At 47.5% G+C, this 18435-nt stretch overlaps 1 long non-coding RNA gene across 2 annotated transcripts in view; it reads right to left on the bottom strand.

The window, feature by feature from the left end:
* Window positions 1–18435, bottom strand: part of LOC149358010 (uncharacterized) — a 49034-nt gene that overhangs the window by 10028 nt on the left and 20571 nt on the right. Inside the window, exon 2 of one of the 2 annotated variants that reach the window (XR_016291913.1) lies at window positions 8182–8285. The exons of the other annotated variant lie outside the window; for it this stretch is intronic. This is a non-coding gene — a long non-coding RNA (uncharacterized LOC149358010). The remainder of the gene's footprint in view (window positions 1–8181; window positions 8286–18435) is intronic. 2 annotated transcript variants of the gene reach the window in all.

Below are 18435 nucleotides of genomic sequence, written 5' to 3'. Positions count from 1 at the left end.
CGTTTCCTTCGCGGGAAGCGTTAAGGCGCGCCTAGAGCATAGCGCTGCACAACATGCACCGGGTGGCATCGCCGTGCCTGGCGCAGCGAGCGTCCGCGTTGACGACGTTTGCCTTCTTGGAAAGGCCGCCTTCCCTTGTTGGAAACGTTACGCATAGGCATGACGCAAGGTGAGTTCAGACCGGAAGCATTTGTTTACTGAAGTTTTTTTGTCAGACTCCTCTCTGAGTAATTTCACGTCTTCTTTGTGCCCACTCCCACACGCGAAAAGCAAGGAGCAAACCAAACTCTCCGACTGCGATTAAAACGTCAGCTACAACCGTTTCCCGAAGATTTTCTCCTACGATGGAGTCTCTTCATCACGTAAGCGCCTTTACAGCAACAATTGTGCTGTTTTCAAACACTCCATTGAGGAAATATACAGCATGTGGCGCAACGAAATTTCAGCCGGTGAAATATACATAGGCGCCAAACCCCCATGTACCGATATATTTATTACACCGAAGGGTTACGGCAGTTTTCTCAAGGAATACTTCTCTCCTAGAGACCTGGAGACCTACAGGAGGCTACATTAGACGACCTGACGCAACAAAAAGTTGTTTTAAGTTCACCAGTAACCTTCGCATAAAAGGCTTTTCAAGATGTTGTGGGCTAAGAATGTGGTTACGCCCTCTCGATGGGCAACATAGCTAGCCAGCACGAACAATGCTGCGTTGAATCTCTGACACTGGAGTGGTACGACATTTGTGTAAGCTACTGAAACTGCCCTGATGCGGCTGTGTGAAATGTGTATTACATTGCATATTGTGTAGTGAAGGGGCGAGAAAATCGTGATCGCAGAAGTCACGCACCTGTTAAAATTGAGGGGGGTAGGTGCTAGCGTGTCTTAATGACTGACTATAAGTTTGGTGACCTGCCGCGGTGCCTCAGGCTTTGGTTGTCCGCTTGGGATTCCAAGTTCGCTGGTGCGATTTCGGCTTCGGTGGCCGTATTTCAGTGGAGGCTAAATGCAAGAACACCCGTGTACTGTGCGTTGTCAGTGCACGCAAGACAACCCCAGGTGGCCTAAATTAACTCGGAGCTCTCCACTACGGCGTCCCTCACAGCCCAAGTGTCGCTTCGGGACCTTAAACACCACAGTTCAGAAATTTAGATATTTTGGTGTCAATGAAGTTTTCTATATGATGGGAAAATGTTTCGACTCAAATAGCTGAAGCTTAGTTCTGTAAATAACGTTGTAGTGAGAAAGGAAAAAATACATCTCTATTCGTAGAATGCTTCGCGTTTTCATTTGTGCGTAGTTGAATGTTTAAAGCCTTTTTGAACGAAAACTATTTCTTTTGTAGCTTAGTCTTTTCCTGGTCATCATGAGACTGACGACGCCCACTGCAGGGCAAAGGCCTCTTCCATGTCTCTCTAATTAACCCTGTCCTTTGCCAGTTGCGGCCACCCTATCCCTGCAAACTTTATCTCATCCACCCACCTTTCTGCCGCCCCTTGCTACCCTTGCCTCCTCTTGGAATCCGCTCCGTTACCCTTAAGGACCAGCGGTTATATTCCCTTCGCATTACATGCCCTGCCTAACCCCATTTCTTCCTCTTGATTTCGACTAGGATGTCATTAACACGCGTTTGTTCCCTCACCCAGTTTGCCCGCTTCTGGTCTCTAATCGTGACACCTAAAATTTTCCTTTCCATCGCTCGCTGCGTTGTTCTTAACTTAAGCTGAACCCTCTTTGTTAGCCTCCACGTTTCCGCCACAAAGGTGAGTATCTGCAAGATACAGCTGCTGTATTTTTTCTCTTGGGGGATATTGGTAAACTGCCATTCATTACCTGACAGAACCTGCCATATGCGCCTCGCCCTATTCTTATCCTTCTAGTTATTTCCGTCTCATGATCCGGATCAGCGGTCACTATCTGCCCTAAGCAGACACATTCCCTTACTACTTTCAGCAAGTCGCTACCAATTGCGAACTGCTGTTCCCTTGCTAGACTGTTAAACAATACTTCGGTTTTCTACATGTTAATTTTTAGACCTACCATTCTGCTCTGCCTAACTCATTCATCATGCTTTGCAATTCATGTCCTCAGTGACTTAGCAAGGCAATGTCATCAGCGATTCTCAGATTACATAGGTATTCTCCATTAACTCTTATCCCCAACTGTTCCCAATTCAGGCCTCAGAATACCTCCTCTAAACAGGCGGTGAATAGCATTGGCGAGATCATGTCTCCATGCCTAACACCGTTCCTTATTGTTATTTTATTGTTAACTGTATGAAGAACTATGGTAGCTGTGCAGTCGTTATAGATATCTTCCAATATTTGCACATAACGCTCTTCTACACCCTGATTGCGCCGAGAGTGCTTAACAGCTGATGTTTGCACTGTCAAATTATTTCTCGTAATCAATGGAGGCTATATATAGAGGTCGGTTATATTCTGCGCATTTCTCTATCGCCTGATTGATAGTGTGAATATGGCCTATTGTCGACTATTCTTTACGAAAGCCTGCCTGATCATTTGGTTGCCTGAAGCCTCAAGTGATCCTGACCCTATTAGCGATTACCGTAGTAAATACCTTGTAGGCAACGGGCAGTGAGCTGATTGGTCTGCAATTCTTCCAAGTCCTTGACCTCTCCTTTGTTTTGAATTAAGATATTGTTAGCGTTTTTGCAAGCTTTTGGTACGCTCGAGGTCACAAGGCACTGCGTATGCTAAGTGGCTAGGTTTTCTAGCACAATCTTCCCTCCGCCCTTCAAGAGATCTGCTGTTACCTGATCTTCACCAGCTGCTTTCTCCCTTTCCATTGATTCTAAGGCTTTTTTTACTTCCTCTTTCTTTACTAGCGGGATGTCCTATTGTTGTGCGCTATTGTCTCTCTCATCCACATTCTGATTGCATTGGCTACTGCATAGATTTGTGTGGAACTCTTCGGCTATTTGAACTATCTTATTGCTAATGACATTGCCCTATTTGTCTCTTAACGCTTACATCTGTGTTTTATCTGTGCCTAATTTCCTCTTCACCGTTTTTAGGGTACCTCTGTTATTTAGAGCCTGCTTGATTCTCTCCATACTAAACTTCCTTATGGCGGCTACCTTGCGCTTATTTATTAACTTTGATAGCTGTGCTAGTTCTGGAGTGTCTGTAGAGTTAGTCGCCCTGGTGCTTTTGGCGTTTCTTAATCAGATCTTTCGTCTCCTGAGATAGCTTGCCGGTATCCTATCGAACCACCCTACCGCCTGCTTCTATACGACGCACTCCGTAACTAAAGCCCCTCAATGAAACGAAAGTAACGAAAAATTTTGAACTTCCCGGCTCTTCTCTTTCCTTGCGCGCCGCCGTACGGTCGAGCCTCCCATTAACCGAGACGCCGTCGTCACGTGTTAGCACGCGCTTTTTGGCCCCGCAGCAGACGCCTGTTCCATTGTCGGGGGTAGAAATCGCTCTTTGTTTTCTTTTTGCGCGACAAAGTTTTGGCGTGAAGCGTTTCGCCAGCATTCACGACGTCTACGCGCTGCGGCGACGCCGAGTTTCTGTTTCGCTTACGGGTGAAACAATCGAAGAGGCAGTGGGAAAAGGTTTTTCGTCATTCCGTCCGAAAAAAAGCAATGCGGCACGCCGAAAGGCTTGGCGAGCCGCATTGGCTGCATAAGCTGCATAAGATTTGGCTGCATAGGCTCGGCCCGGAAAATTGATAATGAGCTGGATCCCCGTCTTACGATTTGAGTGGCCGCTCTTCAGTTGTCACACGCTTTCTTTTTTCGGAGCATTTGGTGCGAAACGCGAGTGACTGCAGTCTTTCTTCACAGTTAATGCCGTTTGGCATGTTGTAGGTGGATCCGTTCGCTCGCGGGCTACGAAAGCCGTGCTTCTCGTTGTCTTAGCCCCGCCGTTCACGCCGCTGGCTTCTACTTGCTCTGCAGGTATAGTTTTCATGTCGCGCGCATTACGTGGCGTATTGGTTTGGTTGTAGTCGAACTCGTTCGCGGGCTCGACTCAAAACTTGCGCTTCATGTTGTTTCAGCTCCGTCGTTTACGCTGCTCGGCGTGCAGGCCTAGCTTTCATGTTGCGCTCATCGCTAGACGGATTTGTTTTGTTGCAGTTGGACTCCTTCGCTGATGAACTCGATACTAAACAGTCTGCTTTCGCTGTTAGAGCGACGCTGTTCATGCTGCTCGTGGTGCAGATCTAGCATTCATGTTGCGTGCATTGCTGACAGTATTTGTTCTGGCAGGGTTCATACCAAACTCTGTCGTTGCGTGCCTAAGTACAGTAACCGAACTATCTCTTGAATATTCGACATCTGCGTGGATAATACTTAATGATTCAAACGAGGACCTCCTTAAAACATAGTTGCATACATTTGTTGTTTTTTATTTAATTTTCGCGGCAATCAGCTTTCTAAACGAACGTTTTGATTCGAACAGGACTGAGTAAATTCGAGTTTTGCTCTTTCAGGGCTTGAATTTTTTTCGCTCTGCTTCGACCGGAAGCGATTAACTTACTTGGGCAGTCCAGGCTGCTGCGCGTTATGCGTTACAGTTACACGAGGGAAGGAAATTTCTTCTTATAAGCCATTATTGCACATGCTGACCAAAGATGACAATCACTTAAACAAGCAACATTCTAGTGAGTCATGCTGTAGCTGCGCGCGAAGCAGCGGTTAAAAGCCTCTTCTGATTGCTGTCACTCAACCCAAAGAATTAACCCTACATCAAAATTTTTCTGGTCACAGTCGTGTTACGGTGCGCAACTAGGGCACCGTATTCACCCCGTTACTAACAAACAGTAAGGGACTACCGTCAGTCGGGTCCTTTTAACGTTAGTTTGCGAGGTGTCTGACGTGTATAATAACTCCGAAATAATCGCTAAGCTTTCCTGCACTAAAAAAAAATTAAAACGGAGATGAGTAGGCGCCTACGGACAGTAGACTGCACGCGCTAACGCGCCTTTGAGAGCAGAATATATTATGCCGGTATTACACCGCCATCTGTCCATATAAAGCCTAGGCCGCACGTCTAGTCGTACGTCGCACCAGTTCCTCTTGGCAGCGTTAAATTTTGAATAAGATTCGGCAAAAGACGTCGGTCGAAAACCAACACTCCGAGGATGTTCAGTGCTTTGTCGCAAGCTCACTCGTGCACGCCACTTCCACCGTGTGCACCGCAATCAAAGCGATCGCAGTACAAAAAGTTCCGATAAAGCAGTGCAACATGGGTCGGGGCAGTTGTTTGGCTAGGAATAATTTTATTTAATCTCCCATCCCAGCATCTCATTGCGGTTGAATCGAAGGCATAAAATGCAAAACAGTTGAAAGCGTGAGCGTTGGGAAACAACACTCTGAGGATATTCTCGGCCGCCCGCGACACCTCCACCGTGTGCACCGCAATCAAAGCGATCGCAGTACAAAAAGTTCCGATAAAGCAGTGGAACATGGGTCGGGGCAGTTGTTTGGGTAACTATAATTTTTTTAACCGCCCATCCCATCATCTCATTGCGGTTGAATCGAAGGCATAAAATGCAAAACAGTTGAAAGCACGAGCGTTGGGAAACAACGCTCTGAGGATATTCTCGGCCGCCCGCGACACCTCCACCGCGTGCACCGCAATCAAATTGATCGCAGTACAAAAAGTTTCGGTAAAGCAGCGCAACGTTGCTCGTGCCGGTTATTTCAGGAACTAATTCTTTAATCTCCCATGTCATGATCGCATTTCGAGCGAAGCCAAGACAGAAAACGCACGCGCGGTCTACTGCGCGCCAAAGGGCGAGCGTTGGGAGGGTCTGCTAGGCTAGCTTCCCCCGCCTAGGTGCCGCCACCGTCGGCTCCCAGGAGAAGCCGAGAGAAGGAGGGCCGGCATAGGAGGAGGAGGGAGGATATGTCATTACCTTTAGTTTATTGAGGGGTTTTATCCGTAACGATCGCTGTGAGGTTATCGGTCATTGTTTCAACATTATGGTCGTCTTCCTCAGTTAAAGCGGAATTAATACATATTCTGCAGCGAAATCCTGAATTCCTCTGCTTTCCATCTTATCGCTAACTTGTTAATTGGCTTCCCCTTCGCTAGCTTCCTACGTTCCCTCTTAAAATGTAAGCTAATACGAGACCTTACCATTTTGTAGTGGCTACAACGGGCCTTCCCAAGGACCTCCACATCCTCTACGATGCCAGGGTGAGCGTATAGCATGAATTATATTTCATTTTAGTCTCACGATTGGCGCTGTTCCACGTCTACTTCCTATTATCTCGTTTGCGGAAGAAGGTATTCATGATCCTTGTATTGTTTTTATCTGCGAACTTTACTGATAACTCTCCCCTGCTATTCCTAGAACCTATGCCATAGTGACCTACCGCCTGGTCTCCAGCCTGCTTCTTGCCGACCTTCGAATTGAAGTCGCCCATCAGTACAGTGTGCTGTGATTTTACTTTGTTCACTGCCGATTCCCGGTCATGATAGAATTTTCAACGATCTGGTCATCATGGCTTTATGTAGGCGCCTATGCAGGCACCACCTTCAGCTTGTACCCTCTCATTAATACTGTAAAACTCCTCTATGTTGCCAGCTATATCCTGATTGATGAGGAATCCCACACCCGGTTTTCGTCTGTCCGCTAATCCACGATAGCACAGTACATGCCCGCCCTTTAGTAGTGTGTACACCTCATCCTCCTAACATCACTAAACCCTATGGCATTCCATTTAACACCCGCTGTTTCCTCGAACAGCACTGCTAAGCTAGCCTCACTGGATAAGGTCATAATCCGCCTTACTACACCCACTGCAGGGCAAAGGTTTCTCCCATGCCTCTCCAATTAACCCTGTCGTTTGCAAGTTGCGGCCACTGCATCCCCGCAAATTTCTTAATCTCATCCGCCCACCTAACTTTCTGCCGTTCCCTGCTACGTTTGCCTTCTCTTGGAATCCACTCCGTTGCCCTTAAGGACCAGCGGTTATCTTGCCTTCGCATTATATGCCCTGCCCAAGCCCATTTCTTGCTCTTGATTTCAACTAGGATGTCATTAACCCGCGTTTGTTCCCTCACCCACTCCGCCCTCTTCCGATCTCTAAACAATACACCTATCATTTTCTTTCCATACCTTGCTGCATGGTCCTGAACTTAAGCTGAACGCTCTTTGTTGGGAATCAGGTACAAACGTTAAACGTTGCCAGATTCAGCTTCTGATGGCTGCCTGTCCGGTGCCAGCGATTCTTACCACCCTCCGCTGCGTCACAGGTCTGACCGCCGCCTTGGTCAATGGCTCCGCAGCCGCTGGCGACAGAGGGCCGAGGGTTAATTGGTTTGTTCATAGAAGTTTAGGGCCAAGTACTACACCAGGGCGGCCAAATCCTGTTCTGGTGAGGGAGTGCGTCGTCTGTTCTGGTCACCGAGGTCAGGCCGCATCTCAGGCCTGATCATGCAATTCCATCGACACGAGGAGTTTTTTTTTTTTTTGTAAACCCGGTGGAGAACTGCGCGGCACCGCGATTCCATCCCCGGTCCTCTTGCACTCGAGGCGGATGCTCCACCGCTACACCATCGCTGCATTTTTTACAGCGCCGGTAGTGTTCAGGTTTTCTTTAGGCGCTCCTCTTAAGCTTTCATGATGCCTTGCTGGTACTTGTTTTTAAAGAGTGCCGGGATACTGTTGTTGATCGAGAGAGGTTGCCTTGATAAAAATTGGTTCATTGTTTCAAGACAAAGCTTGTGTCAAGAATATGCAGCCCAGTAAATTTGCTTCTAAGCCACATAGTGGGTCCCTCTAGCCACCTTGGAAGTCTTTAGTTCCGAGGGGTTGAGGGCCAGAGCTCCGCTCACCTTCGAAGGATTTGGAACACTCATTATGCAAATCAACCTACACAGTAATTTTCACAAGGAAACCTGCTGGGCTGCGTAGTTTTGATCAAGAGGGAGCTTCTTAGTTATGCACAGAGTCGTTTACGCATGTGTAAGGTTATGAGATTTGTAGAGACGTTAATGACGCAGCTTCGCGTAAGGTTGCTTCTTGTGTGGACAGAAGCGATAAGAGCGAAGAAGTGTTTTTTTGTTTTTTTCTTTGCAGTGGGACTCGAGTGCTACGTCTGGAAACCCAAATATACAGTTACCAGCGATATCAGAGATAAAAATAAAATCTTTCTCAAAGCTCCTATCCTTATGCACATATTTCACTTGAACATACTTTACGTAGTTGCGTGGAATTCGGTTTTTGGCTTCCTCTTGCAGTTTTTTCATAAGAGGTGAAGTCGTCTGCCTTTTGGAATAGTTGTACAGCTCACACGACACCTAAGAAGGGAATAACACGTCTTATTCACTAACTTCACATATTTCGTGTCGATCAGCAGGGAGGCGCTCGCACAAACCTGGCAGACAAGAGGCAGTTAAAGATAAAAGAAGCTTCCAAAGTGTTTTTTGAAGTTCTGCTTTTATGTTATCTAGAATAAAACACATGTAGTAAGTGCCAAATCCAGCTCCTGATAGTTACTATATCTAACGGCCAATTCCCAGTAATGGTTAGGGAACCAGGTATGGCTGCATTATGGATTTTGTGTTATAGTTTAAAGAAATCGATTTTTTTTGTTGGTGCAGAATTGTCAGCTACTAAAGGTCATGCAGTAAATTTTTCAAGAAAGTTTACGGGAATTTTTTTTATGTGAAAGTCACATCTAAAATAAAAACTTTGCTGTCTAGAAGCACAAAGTTTCGCTTATTGAATTAAAATATTGACTGCTTATTTACCCGCTGGGAACGCGGATTTCAATATCAGATTAGGTGGTGCGAAGTGCGAACGCTGGTCAGAGTGCTACGTAATTTTGAATAGGGCTGTAAAGCCGCCGCGGTGGCTCCGTGGTTATGGTGCTCGGCTGCTGACCCGAAAGACGCGGGTTCGATCCCGGCCGCGGCGGTTGAATTTCTTTGGAGGAAAAATTCTAGAGGCCAGTGTACTGTGCGATGTCAGTGCATGTTAAAGAACCCCCGGTGGTCGAAATTTCCGGAGCCCTCCACTACGGCGTCTCTCATAGCCTTAGTCGCTTTGGGACGTTAAACCCTATAAACCAAACCAAACCGAATAGGGCTGTAAAATAGGGGTGCATTTGGAGGCTACAGGTGTAGGGTAGGCGTGCAACCATGCTTCGCACACTTTCACGAACGCGGTCTCTCATCCACCAACATTAGGCGACCGTCCGCTGTGCAAGGCGCATTGAGGTACCGCGAACGGAAGGGAGAAAGAACCAATCAGCGCTGCGCCATGCTACATCCGTTGTCTCAATCCATATGACGTCACTAGTGGCAAGTGTCTTCGACGAATGAGCGTGGCTGTTGTCCCTCTCGTTCCCCTGCTGCCTCCTCGCGCTCCTTCGCGTTACGGCGTCGGCAAATAGGACGATGCGAAACCGGTAAACGTGGCCTTAACAGCTGTCCGTGTCGAAGAAGAGAAGAATAGCGGGAAAAAGCTTCTACGTTAAGGCCTCGTTCCATCTATATAGTCCGGTGATCGGGCTGAGTAGTGGATCTCTTGGAACGCGTAGATATCGAAACAATGTTGGCGATAGTCTTTTCCCAGAAATCAGCATGTACAAAGAGAGCGTTTCTTTTACTTCAGTCGGACAAACATGTTTGCATATGCTTTTGTGAAAACAAGAATAAAGTTCCACAAAATTTTACGGCCTGTTCAGCTGGGCTCCAAACTTCGCGAACGCGCAGAAGGGATGTTTTCTACCTGTCAGTTATAACATAGTCCTTCAATGTTTTTTCTGGTCACGAAACTTCGGCCAAAGTTTCATATAGGGACAGCGCGCGCCGCTAGTGGCGCGGCTGTCGGCGAGGGGGCACGAGTCGCTGCGCGGGCCCTGCTCGCAGCGGCTGTTTTCCGGCCAGCAGGCTCATATTCGAATAACACCATCTGTCGGGCTAGTTGGTTGCGATCCATATGTATCATCAGCGCGAACACCACACAGGAAGAAGAAGGAGAAGAAGGTAAAGAGCGCTGATGTACCATGGTCAACATTTCCGGCGCTGTCCTCCTCGGTTCCACCGCGAACTTGGGTCCATGACCAAGGAAACGCTGGACTTCCTCTGGGATGCTCCTGACACCTCCCACGAGGTGGACGGGGTTTCCAGTCTTTTTCTGCTTTGGAGCCACGAGAGCACGCAAGCACGGAAGTGCCTGCTGCCAGAGGCACTCTGTCGTTCGGCTGATTTGCGTCGCAACTTCACGCCATTTCCTTCATGCTGCTGGCATTGGCGTCGATGTGAACACCATTAACCGCAGGTGTTCTCTGTGGAGGCTCGCCTGGTGCTGCCATTCCGAACGCAAGATTTTGCACAGGCGGGTAGCATGGCCAACAGTGGGCTGGATGCCGCCGAACAGCTTCAGAAGTTCAGGTGGGAGCACCTTGCGTCGAATGCAGAAGCCGAGAATTCTTCCCTGGCAGGAGGATGCCGCGGCGAGGTATACTACGTAGCCGGGATCAGTTTTTGAAGAAAGGAAAGGGCCCGTAGAACAAGAAATGTACTTGAATAACACCATCTGTCGGGCTAGTTGGTTGCGATCCATATGTATCAGCAGCGCGAACACCACACAGGAAGAAGAACGAGAAGAAGGTAAAGAGCGCTGAAAAGAAGTTTTCGGCCTGCCAAAACAGCCTCCCCCGGCCATACACAGACTAGGCCAGGGCCAGGCCACTTCCTTCTTCTCCTTCTTCTTCCTGTGTGGTGTTCGCGCTGCTGATACATAAGGCTCAAATTCGCTTGGTAGTTGTGCTTTCTGGGGATCTGTATTTGGGCTTAGGATGGACAATACTTTACCGGTTATCACCTGAAAGCTTGGCTGCAACGTCGAGACACTAAAAACCCTCTGCGATAGACGACGGCCACTAGTAAACCTTGTTAGCGGCTGTTTTCTGGCAAACAATTAACGCGCTTACTTTCTCTCGCTGCTTTTCACAAAAAAGCGATTTTTGTACATTGGTTCAGTCGTCGCATTCATTTTTACCGCAACTTGCCTACAACATTATTCTGGAAGATCTAGCGTAGCGATCAGTAACATATATCTATATGTGTCTGGGTTGCGCCTATCTCGGCCGAGTCCTCGCTTTCATCTAAGTGCACAAGGCTGCTTAAGGCTGGCGTTTACCTTGTGAGAAATACTGCAATCTCAGTAATGCTGAGAACATGACGTTATGGCGGCATATTAAGAACTGGAGTGCGGGCTACACGAGCGATCACACGACGAATGCACCGGTAGTTTGATGGTGCTATCTCATTTTTTTTTTGCTGACACTTAGGGAGGTGACAAAGTCAGCTGCTGAAGACTCTTGCTACATAAGCCATTTATTTACACTTTGTCATGCTGTGACTACGGAGGAGCGGACAAGTGGAAGGAAATTATGAATTTTTGTTCTTCATTGCTCATGTGCTCGCTTGGCACTTCCAAAATAAGAGACAAGCGGTAACCAGCCACGCATAAACCAAAAACGAGCAATGATAGAAATCACGGAGAAACATGTACAAAAAATAAAAAGCGCAAGGTGTTCAACGTGGTTAAACCCAGCAGACCTGCGAACGGATGTATTTAGGCCTGGTTAGCTCATGGTTTTGCTATACTGGGTCGTTGGCACGTCTGGCGACGATATTAGACTGAAGTTAAGCTCTGATCGAGGTTAAGCTGGTCTGATGTGTTCGTTCCGAGGGTGGACGTTGATGAAGACGACGGTGTACAATGCGCGCAGCGCGAGAGTGTGTTAGTTTTTTCCTGTTTGGATATGCACGAAACCCTGGCCAATCTCCCACCGTGGGCATGTTCCATCGTTTTTGAGGCAACAACAACAACAAGAGGCGTGATCGGCTGCTGCGATAGCATGGTGCTCTTATACAGTGGCCAGCGAAGCTGATGCGTTCGCGCCGCCGGGGGCACGAAATTTTCAGTCGCGGCAATGTTTATTTTATTTCTGCACCCTTAAATTCAGGGACGCCGCAAGATTCTTGGTTGCGTTTCACCCCATGAAGTAATGCTTTCGCACCAAAAGCCACCAGCACATTGAAGAGTACAGCTGTCTGCAATGCAACATCTACGCTGGTAGGCCTTCGAATATCCGTAGGAAGACGCCGGGCCTGAGTTTCGTTTTCTCGCATTGCAGCGACACTGTTTCTCTGTTGATCACAAACTCGTGAGACCGAATCCGTGGGGCAAAATGCCTCTCGCAGACACGGATATGCTTGGAGTCGAAGCTAAACCCATCGCTTTCCTCTCGGGGTATCGCCCGCTTCCATATTTTACGCTGCTCGGCGTCGCTCGGCAGACAGAATAGCGAGGCCTTTTCCTGCGTACCTCCGTAGCCCGAGCGGCAACCCGTCACGCAGCAAGTATTCGGCATCACAGGCTTGCATGTCACGTGCACTGTACTTATTTTGCAAACGAAGGCAGAGTGAAAAGAGCAAATAGTTGCTGCCGCACCGCCGGCGTCCCATTACGCCCGTAGACTCGCGGCCGTAGAGACGCTCGCTTCCTCGCGTCGTTGCCCCCATAGCGCCGCCTCGTGGAAGGCGCGGTCAACATATGAAGCTCTCCCATAGCGTTACGGAGAAGTTCCATGACCATAAAAGCATTGAAGGACTATGGCCATGCATAGTTAGGCATAGTTAGGCATAACATAAAGAAATTCTGAAATTTACCTCAAAAACGATCAATATTTCCACCTATATTATTACACACACACGCACACGCACACACACACGCGCGCACGCACGCACACACGCACGCACACACACACGAATATATATATATATATATATATATATATATATATATATATATATATATATATATATATATATATATATATATATATATATATATATATATATAATGCCACGTATCATTGTAGTGTTTGTTCGTTCACGCTTAAGGCTGCAGGAAAGGGTTGTTATCACTTTTGTTCGTGACGCGAGAAGCGACCAGACTAATCTCGATTGATCGCAGCCATGAAAGGCTGCATCTAGCTTTTTCTAGATTACTGTAGATGATCTTGTCCTGTTATCTGGAAGTTTCATTGCCGCCTTTAAATTGAGTGATGCCGCGAGCGGCGGACATTCGTAGTTCGACGATTGACGAGCACGCTTGTTGCTTACGCCGCCACCGAGTGAGTCAGTTATTTTGCGGGCGCAAGTCAGCCCAAATAAAGAGCTTCGTTTGCATGTATTTCTCGTGTCTTCCTGACCGCTGGACTGCCGTCACTACAACGTGACAATATATATATATATATATATATATATATATATATATATATATATATATATATTGTGAGAGAGGGCGTTTCACGTCAGACTGCCATTTTGAAAAATAGGCTTTTTTCAGTTAGAAGAGCGCTTTTTTCGGCATAGCATTGCCAGCGCGGTAATGCATCAGAGTATAGCGAAAAGGCGCTAATTAGCAGGCTGCTTAACTAATACTGAGTAAAGTTTTCAACTATAGCTGTTAGACTCCTTAATTATTGAGTGGCGCGTAGCCAATAGCAAGTAATACCCATATCAGATTCTACAATTTCGAAAATGGCCAACAAGTTTTCGTTTTCTAGAAGCTTCTTTGTCAAAGCAGCGTGTTCAGTGCACGTAACTCGTCAAAATATCCAAAACTGGTTGAGCCACAGCACCGAGGGTAAGCGCGTGCTAGAATTTCTAAAACATGATATGAGTATTACCATAGTCCTTCAATGCTTTTATGGTCATGAAACTTCTCCGTAACGCTATGGGATAGCTTCATATGTTGACCGCGCCTTCTACGAGACTGCGCTGAGTGTGCTGTGGGGGCAACGACGCGAGGAAGCGAGCGACTCTACGGCCCGAAGTCTACGGGCGGAATGGGACACCGGCGGTGCGGCAGCAACTATTTGCTCTTTTCACTCTGCCTTCGTTTGCAAAATAAGTACAGTGAACGTGACGTGCAAGCCGAATACTTGCTGCGTGACGGGTTGCCGCTCGGGCTGCGGAGGTACGCAGGAAAAGGCCTCGCTATTCTGTCTGCCGAGCGACGCCGAGCAGCGTAAAATATGGAAGCGGGCGATACCCCGAGAGGAAAGCGATGGGTTTAGCTTCGACTCCAAGCATATCCGTGTCTGCGAGAGGCATTTTGCCCCACGGATTCGGTCTCACGAGTTTGTGATCAACAGAGAAACAGTGTCGCTGCAATGCGAGAAAACGAAACTCAGGCCCGGCGTCTTCCTACGGATATTCGAAGGCCTACCAGCGTAGATGTTGCATTGCAGACAGCTGTACTCTTCAATGTGCTGGTGGCTTTTGGTGCGAAAGCATTACTTCATGGGGTGAAACGCAACCAAGAATCTTGCGGCGTCCCTGAATTTAAGGGTGCAGAAATAAAATAAACATTGCCGCGACTGAAAATTTCGTACCCCCGGCGGCGCGAACGCATCAGCTTCGCTGGCCACTGTATAAGAGCACCATGCTATCGCAGCAGCCGATCACGCCTCTTGTTGTTGTTGTTGCCTCAAAAACGATGGAACATGCCCACGGTGGGAGATTGGCCAGGGTTTCGTGCAGATCCAAACAGGAAAAAACTAACACACTCTCGCGCTGCGCGCATTGTATACACCGTCGTCTTCATCAACGTCCACCCTCGGAACGAACACATCAGACCATCTTAACCTCGATCAGAGCTTAACTTCAGTCTAATATCGTCGCCAGACATGCCAACGACCCAGCATAGCAAAACCATGAGCTAACCAGGCTAAACACATCCGTTCGCAAGTCTGCTGGGTTTAACCACGTTGAACACCTTGCGCTTTTTATTTTTTGTACATGTTTCTCCGTGATTTCTATCATTGCTCGTTTTTGGTTTATGCGTGGCCGCTTACCGCTTGTCTCTTATTTTGGAAGTGCCAAGCGAGCATATGAGCAATGAAGAACAAAAATTCACAATTTCCTTGCACTCGTCAGCGCCTCCGTAGTCACAGCATGAAAAAGTGTAAATAAATGGCTTATGTAGCAAGAGTCTTCAGCAGCTGCCTTTGTCACCTCCCTAAGTGTCAGCGAAAAAAAAAATGAGATAGCACCATCAAACTACCGGTGCATTCGTCGTGTGATCGCTCGTGTAGCCCGCACTCCAGTTCTTAATATGCCGCCATAACGTCATGTTCTCAGCATTACTGAGATTGCAGTATTTCTCACAAGGTAAACGCCAGCCTTAAGCAGCCTTGTGCACTTAGATGAAAGCGAGGACTCGGCCGAGATAGGCGCAACCCAGACACATATAGATATATGTTACTGATCGCTACGCTAGATCTTCCAGAATAACGTTGTAGGCAAGTTGCGGTAAAAATGAATGCGAATGCTGAACCAATGTACAAAAATCGATTTTTTGTGAAAAGCAATGAGAGAAAGTAAGCGCGTTTATTGTTTGCCAGAAAACAGCCGCTAACAAGGTTTACTAGTGGCCGTCGTCTATCGCAGAGGGTTTTTAGTGTCTCGACGTTGCAGCCAAGCTTTCAGGTGATAACCGGTAAAGTATTGTCCATCCTAAGCCCAAATACAGATCCCCAGAAAGTGCAACTACCAAGCGAATATGAGCCTGCTGGCCGGAAAACAGCCGCTGCGAGCAGGGCCCGCGCAGCGACTCGTGCCCCCTCGCCGACAGCCGCGCCACTAGCGGCGCGCGCTGTCCCTATATGAAACTTTGGCCGGAGTTTCGTGACCAGAAAAAACATTGAAGGACTATGGTATTACTTATGGTGGGCTACGCGCCTGTCGATAATTAAGGCGCTTAACAGTAATAGCTAAAAGTTAATTATTCAATGTTAGTTAACTTGCCTGCTAGCTCGCAGCTCTTGGCTGTATTCGGATGTATTACATCTTTGACAATGCTATGCCTGAAAAAAGCGCTCTTCTATATCATAAAGCCGATTTTTAAAACTGCTGAAAGTCTTAGGTCAAACATTCTGTGCATATTTTTTGCCGGGAACAATAATCCGACTGAGTTGCCCTCAGAATTCTTCCCTGTAAGAACCAATGTTTCTTCATTTTAAAGAGTGCGTTGTTTTTGCCTTTTGCGCGGCTGCGAACGTGCCGTTGGCTCCAAGCGCCAAACGGTGCTAAATAAAAGGTTAGTAAGTTTAAGCTGATTAACGAGCTCTTAGCATTTTTTCAAAGGTAATGACGTCCGTCTCAGGGCACAAGCCGGCGCGAGCGTTCATCTTCATACGGTTGAGGGCAGGTGCGCTTAAATGCAGCACTACTGCGAACACCCTGCAGGTTCTCCGCCGAGGCCGTCAACATCCACATGATCGCGGCGGCGAAGCTGAGCAGCAATACTTCAAGAAGGCCGCTGGGAAATAGCACCAGCGCTGTTGAAACTCGGTCACGGTACACGAGGACATCATGGTTTTGACGACCTGTGCCAACTGCCGATACGTTTCTCAACCATGCCTGGCGTCAGCAGCGTCCTTCCTACTTTGGCAGCGATAGAGTCTATCGACGGCCAACATCGCGAGGAAGACTGGAACGGCATGAGTCGTTGCGTCTCCTGCAGCCCCGTCGTTGTTCGACGTTTCTCAACCGTCTCAGCATTCCCTCGCTTTAGGGCTCAAATTTAGCTTTGTCGTGGGCAGGGCGCCACGGTAGCCGTATTGGTTTAATACATTAGTTGTGTGGCAGCTTTGGGTGTTTTGTGTTCGTCCGGAATAAGCCGGTTTTTCAGCTTTCTCTTGTGAGGTGCTCCTAGATGAGCGAGCCAATGGCTCGCAGATCATTTCAGTTAGGGAATTTGGCAATATATGCAGGTATTTATATTTAAAGTGTTTCGCATAACAGACCTAGAGCAAAGAGCTTACGAAGAAAACTAAGCGTGGCGCGCCCATGAATGAAATAGCACATTGTATTAATAATTACGCTTCACAAATTGAAGTATATTTTGTATCTCGCTTCATTAAATATTTAACTCAGATCAATTCCGTAATTTCTAAATAACAATTTTAGCACTGCAAGAAGGTTTCGACAGTTTAACGGCAGTTTAAGCAAGATCCGGTTTAGCTGTCAGTGCGGAGAGCTGTTACGTGTTTCTTATTTTCGAGCTTTAACTAAAGCCCGGGATTAAAAAAAACGATTTTTCAGATGCTCAACTAGATTACAACACTCTCACTCGTGTCTTCCACCAACCAACCCGACAAGTCTGTTAGGAAGGGATAAGCTGTATTTTTTATTGCTAATAAAGTAGACTGAGACATGTTGGAAAAGCAAGAACTAAGCTTTACTAACGATTCGAATAAGCAGCAGCCACTCTTCCACGCAGTAACAGGTAACTATAGACGCTTTACAGCGCCGTATAATGGGGGCTGCCATCTCTGACCACTTGATCACGCCGCCATTACACGCCTCCTGATTTCTCGGCGCGCGCCTCGTCGCGACAGCTACTGCATCTGATGGTTCGTTTCCGACAGGAAATGTTTCGGCTGAGACGGTTGTAAAGAAGTGTGAAGACAGCACTATGGTATGGCCAAAGGACCGAAGGGCATGTGAGAACCCTAATTTGATCACTTGAAGCGTGAAAACGTGATCGGGCTTCATGTCGCGGAGAACCGTTCAGCTCTCCCTCGGCAAGCCAACGTATGGATCACTTAAATATTTGCCTTCGCATTTGCAGGACGCTTTTCTGAATGTTTTTTCTTGTTATTAACTAAAACGGCAAGGTTTAATGGTGCTGCAGCAGCGCAGGTCGTTGTCGTATGGTGTACACATGCATGCAGACACCGCTCTAAAGCGTTCACTTGCACATCCTACGCATTTGTTTACAACCTGTTAACGGTGCTTAGGAAACCTGAAATACTTTCAACTGGCTTATTAAACACAGAAAAGCGGCAAAAATAAATACACGCACAAATGTTATATATCATCGTAGCAGTACCCTGCATCCTGCAGCCTTCACGAGCTGGCGTGCAGTTGTTTCGAGGGATTCCGCGATATAATCGTTATAACGCGCGCATAGCGGCGCGTTCATGCTACACGAAGTTCACAATTATGTCAGCCCTCCCAGCACAGCAGCCGTAACGAAAAAGCTTTATTCCGAATACGGGCCACGAAAAGCGCGTTACTTGATGCGAAGTTCAACAGTAGCGCGAAGACGTGATGCAAAAATTCAGGGGGGCGCTTTGTTGACCTAAATTGCGGTGAGTCGGAAGCCTTAAGCGCGGTGGTGCTGCTTGTGTCACTGATGTGTGGTTAAGTTGTTAAGCTTCGCCTCTATGAGTGGAACGCGACAGCGTGTTGCAACGCTGGCAGGGAGTCCACAGAATGCCATCGCCCGTTCGGCTCTACGCCTTGCTCGTCCGTAAATTGGTTTTTGAGGAAAGGAAATGTATCTGTCTTGCATATCTCGGTGTACACCTGAACCTCGCTGTAACGGGAAGGGAGGAAAACGGGAGTGAACGAA

The sequence above is a fragment of the Amblyomma mixtum genome, chromosome 3, assembly GCF_055824585.1.
Source record: "Amblyomma mixtum isolate Tamu chromosome 3, ASM5582458v1, whole genome shotgun sequence".
Lineage (NCBI taxonomy): Eukaryota > Metazoa > Arthropoda > Arachnida > Ixodida > Ixodidae > Amblyomma > Amblyomma mixtum.
The sequence above is the reverse complement of the archived record's forward strand: the minus strand, read 5'-3'. Positions and strand labels throughout refer to the sequence as shown.